The sequence below is a fragment of the Lathyrus oleraceus genome, chromosome 1 (assembly GCF_024323335.1).
Source record: "Lathyrus oleraceus cultivar Zhongwan6 chromosome 1, CAAS_Psat_ZW6_1.0, whole genome shotgun sequence".
Lineage (NCBI taxonomy): Eukaryota > Viridiplantae > Streptophyta > Magnoliopsida > Fabales > Fabaceae > Lathyrus > Lathyrus oleraceus.
Window position 1 is genome coordinate 234,323,966 of NC_066579.1, and position 6,000 is coordinate 234,329,965.

The window sequence follows — 6,000 nt, forward strand, 5'->3', positions numbered from 1 at the left end:
CAGTGATTATGCTGTAGGTGCTGTTTTAGGACAAAGAAAGGATAAAAAACTTCATGTTATATATTACGCTAGCAGAACCCTGGATGAAGCACAGATGAATTATGCCACAACCGAGAAAGAACTCCTAGCAGTGGTATTTGCGCTAGATAAATTTCGTTCTTACTTGGTAGGAGCCAAAATAATAGTTTACACTGATCACGCTGCTATCAGGTACCTTTTAACAAAAAAGGATGCTAAACCTAGACTCCTAAGATGGATCTTGTTACTACAAGAATTCGACTTAGAAATCAAGGACAAGAAAGGAACTGAAAACGTAGTAGCAGACCACCTCTCTAGACTTGAGAACCTTGAACCGGAAAGAACATCAATTAATGATGATTTCTCGTATGACAAACTCATAGCTACTTTGGAAGAGAACAACTCCGACATGCAAGTAGAAACCACCTTAGCTATATCTGTCATACCATGGTACGCCGATCTAGTCAATTATTTAGCTGCCGGAATAGTTCCACCTACTTTATCTTACCAGCAGAAGAAAAGATTCTTCCACGACATAAAACACTATTACTGGGATGATCCCTTACTTTTCAAAAGAGGCCCCGATGGTATTTTCCGTCGATGTGTACCCGAAGAAGAGGTAGAAAATATAATCCAACACTGTCACTCTGCGCCTTATGGTGGACACACAAGTACATCCAAGACCTGCTCTAAAATCCTACAAGCTGGCTTTTATTGGCCAACTATATGGAAGGACGTGCATGCGGCTATTAAGGAGTGTGACAGATGTCAACGCACGGGAAACATATCTAGACGTGACGAGATGCCACAAAAAGGTATCTTGGAAGTAGAGATTTTTGACGTGTGGGGGATAGACTTCATGGGACCATTTCCATCCTCCTTCGGTAACAAATACATACTCGTGGCGGTTGACTACGTATCAAAGTGGATCGAAGCTATAGCTTCTCCAACTAATGACACCCGAGTAGTAACTAGACTCTTTAAAAATATAATATTTCCGAGATTTGGCATCCCAAGGATAGTAGTCAGTGATGGTGGATCACACTTTATATCCAAGGTACTCGAAAAACTACTACTTAAATATGGAGTGAGACATAGGATAGCAACACCTTACCACCCTCAAACCAGTGGACAAGATGAAGTATCTAACAGAGAAATCAAGCAAATACTAGAAAAAACGGTCGCCACTTCAAGGAAAGATTGGTCATTGAAATTACCAGAAGCTTTGTGGGCATACCGAACTGCTTATAAAACCCCCATAGGGACGACCCCATTTAAGCTCATTTATGGAAAATCTTGTCACCTCCCGGTAGAATTAGAACATAAAGCCTATTGGGCTATTAGAAATTTAAATCTGAATTATAAAGCCGCCGGTGAAAAGAGAATCCTTGACATAAACGAATTAGAGGAACTCAGAAGAGACGCCTATGAAAATGCCAAAATCTATAAAGAAAGAACAAAACAATGGCATGATAAGCGTATATCAAGGAAAATCTTCAAGCAAGGCGACGCAGTACTTTTATTTAACTCCAGACTAAAATTATTCCCGGGAAAACTACGATCCAGATGGTCAGGACCTTTCCATATCACTAAAACCTTTCCCAGTGGAGCGGTAGAAATAAAAGGACAATCTACAGAACCGTTCACCGTAAACGGGCAACGTCTGAAACATTATCACTATGCGGAAACCAACGAGGATTCGCAAATTCTACACTTAGACGAAACGCCCCCAGGACTCATAGACTATATTTAACAGTTTCTTTGTCGAGCTTGCGACATTTAAACAAAGCGCTTAGTGGGAGACAACCCACAAATTAATTTGCTATTTTATTATTCTATTATTATTATCATTTCTCTATTTTTCTCTTAATTACTCTTTTAATTTCTATTTAGTATTCATTATTGATTTATTCAAAAAAAAAAAAAAAAAAAAAAAAAAATATATCCATATAATAATAATAATTCTTTTCTTCTTTCGGCATTTGGCCAAATCCTGACTTAAACTCATGTTTTCTTTTCTCTAGTTAACACTAACCAGATGGGACATTTTGACCGTATGGGTATCAAGTTCAGAGGAATGGCTCAGAAACGAAGGTTTGAAGAACTAGCCGCTAGAGAGATGCTGCCTAGTTTATATGCTGATGATTGGGCTATGACTGCCCTTGGACTGAGACAGAGTGTCCTGTTTTTGCTGAATCAGATAGGATGGGAGACCTCCCCTATCCTGAGACATTTCACCACCTACCGGAGACTCACACTAGAATTCCTTAGTTCATTAATCTATCTACCTAGCCATGGAAAAGGAATTACCAGAGGTTTTATCCAGTTCAGAATGTTCAATATGGAGTACCAATTTAATATTAGAGACTTCACCAACCTTTTGGGTTTTCCTACCTCCTTTGACACATTCACTATAAGCCAGGAAGAACTTTTTGAATATAGAGAGCTTGAACACTTTTGGGGTAAGCTGACTGGAAATGATGAGCCCGAAGAACATGAGTTTCTCTCTGGAAACATACATAACCCGGCTTTTCGCTATTTCCATAAGATCCTGACCCACACTTTATTTGGGAAGAAGCCAAATAGTACTTCAGTTTCACGTGATGAACTCTTCATCATATTTTGTGCTTCCCAGAACCGTCCAGTAAACGGTGCTACTTTTATGTTAGCTAATTTGGACCACCTTATCCAGGATGAGTGAGCACCCATTAGAATAGGTGGCCTGATAACTATGATAGGTAATGCTATTGGATTACGTCAGCCTATGCTTGACCTGAACCCCTTTTGTGGCATTACTACTATGAGTATACCTTTCCTCTTCAACACTATGTTTATAGCAAACCTAGGGTATGATGAGTTTGAGCTTGTTATTGATAACCAGGTTCTCTGCCTATTCACCATGCCCGATCCTAGGACTAGTGTTCATAACCAAAGGAACTGGCTCTATAACCTGAATGAAACCCCAACTCCTGCTGGATCCACTGAATCCATCCAGGATTATGAGATTTGTGATGACTATGAGCACTATGTTGACCATATCTCTCTTGCTGAATCTGACCCTCAGACTCCATCCGGCTACTATGATATTGATCCTCCTCCTCAGCCTGTCCTGACCGAAGAATCAGTCATGCCTGATCTCCGACATCATATGCCAGGAACAGATATTAAAACCGTCATTGAAGCCTTGATGTCAGAACAAAACGCCCTCAGGGAAGATTTCCACAGCTTGAGACTTGCAGTACTAGAACACATGAGCAGCACGGCAAGTCAGTTACGTATGTTACGGCATCATGTTAACTCTTTTGCTCCTCCGGCCAGAGATCCGAAGATAGATGGAATTTAGTTATTTTTCTCTCTAAGTTATTTAGCTTTAGGCTAGATTTTTTTCATTAATGTTGTTTGAATTCATGTTTATTTCTATTTCATTTTATTACTTTCCCTTCCTGTAATACATTATGATTTTTTTTTTTATTTATTGAAGCCGTTTAGTTAATTTTATTATGCAATGCCTGTTACGCTCTACTGTTGTTACCCATTATTATTATACAAAGCAAGTAAGCATGCACAATGCATTAAAATTGCATACTAAAAAATGATCATAAGCAAAATGAAACATTAAAATACGCTACCAAAGTAATTCTGTGAAGCGCCACTGAAGCCTTGCCAAAAAGGAGGTGTGACGAGCGTCACACACTCCATGACGAACGGCACGCTTAGTGCCTGTTACGAGCGTCACAGCCCTGTGACGAGCGTAACACCCTTCAGACAAGTGAACGTTAAGGAGCCGTTGGAGACGAACGTTACACTTTAATTTTTTTACATTCCCCATTCATTTTTCATTTACCACACTTAATTACTTTTCAACCACTTTTTCTTTCAATCTTCCAATCCTTCTCCTATAAATACCTACCAAAACTTCCTTCATTCACCACAAAACAATTCTCTCATATCAAATACATTCCTTTTTCTTTCCAAATCATCCCTTCAAAAATTCATCACAATGGCGGGAAATCAAAATTTCGGAAATATCATCTTCCGATCCGGAGATGACAACTATCAGCAAGAGCAATTCGAGCGCTTCCAACAGCGAGGCGTCGCTCCCACCAGGTACCCCGATTTAACTTGTTTGCAACAATTAGGCTTACTCCAAGGTATCGAGTGGATGCTCCGTAAAGCCGATTTAACCTTCCTTTGCACTCATAACCAACCCACCTACCCTTCCCTAACCTTAGAATTCCTAAGTTCTTACGACTACACCACTCCCGCCGGGGAAGGTGAATTTCTAACCGGTACGGCAACCTTCCGTATGTTTAACACCGAGTACTCTCTAACCCAACGCGAATTGAGTGCCATGCTACAATTTCCCACAGAAGGTCTGCTGCATGCCAGAATCCCTCCAACCTCAAACTGGAACACAGTTCTAGTTTTCGACCTTTTTAAGAAAATTTCCGGTATAAATACCTACAACTGGGAAGAACTCCTTCTCTCCCACATCCATAACCCCACCATCCGTTATTTTCTCCGTATCCTGCAAAACACACTTTTTGGAAGACCAAACAACAGTAAGGTTAACTCGAAGGAGTTATTTTTCCTCCAGTGCGTTTTCGAACCGGATACTAAGGTAAACGCCGCCTCTTTTCTCTTTCATCATATCCGCACCTTATGTGCTAGAGGCCGGCAACCCTTTATAATTGGTGGATTAATAACCTCCATAGCACTTGGCCTGAACCTAGGGGATAAACTGCAAACTTTAGAATCCTTACCTCCCCTGTCTATGGATATCAGCTATTGCCGCTCCAGCCGCCTGATTAAAAACAGAGTAGGCGGAGGCTATTATCTTATGGTGAACAACCAAGCAGTCCCAAGTGTTGTGCTACCCAATACCACCCTAACCGATGTCACAAACCCGGACCGCCACCTCTACGATCTTAGCGCTCCTGAAACCACCGAGCCTTCACAAACAAACCAGCAAACAGATGAGTTTGAAGAAATGGAACAAGGTGATCATCCGCCAACACAACAATCAGTCCCGCTAAACCCTTCCAGTAATGCAGCCGGCCCATCCTCCCAACGTCGTCGACGAAGACGACCTGCGACCAACGACGACATTATGGATGCTATCGATGGTATGCAGGCACAGAATGCAGATATGATGCAGATGATGCGTCAAATGCAACAGCAACAGGATGCTCGGAATGCCATAACCGACCAGCGGTTTACTGAGTTGTTTAGCAGATTCGACAGCTTAGACATACGTCAAAGATCACCAGGTCCAAGAACCAGAGGCGGAAGGCAGCCTTAACTGTTATTTCCTTTTTCATTTCCATTTTGTATTTCTCTTCCTTAAAACATTGAGGACAATGTTTAGTTTCAGTATGGGGGGGAAACAATATTCTTTCCATTCTCATTTTTTTTCAAGTATGCTATTTTCCCTTTCATTGTTATTTCCCTTTCTCATTATAAAAAAAAAAAAAAAAAAAAAAAAAAAAAAAAAATTATTATAATATATTTATTTTAAGCTAAGTTCCTAAGTGTGAAAATTTTCTATTATCTATTCCCCTCAATTTCCTGAGCCATAACAAAAATTTTAACACACCCAATAAATATAAAGGTTGCTTACTTTATAAAACTTGAGTGAAATCAAAACAAAATCATTACCATAACAACGCTCTGAGAACCTCAATATGTTAGATCAGGATAAGTACCTATTATACCGATTCCTTGAACTTTTAGTTCTATGGCAACCCCAAGTAGTTTATACAGAAGTCAGCACCATCTTAATAGCAAACTACGTGGAGAGCCGATGAATATAAGTGAATGATCCCCAAAGTAACCTAAGATACATAAATATATCAAGAAATGCACTAATTAAATTAGGTGATCCTTACCAGATCATTTAATCTAAAGGTTGCAGATCATGCAAAAGCACAATACGAAAGACCCATTACGAGTTGGTTCAGTAGGAATCTGGTACTGAACTTG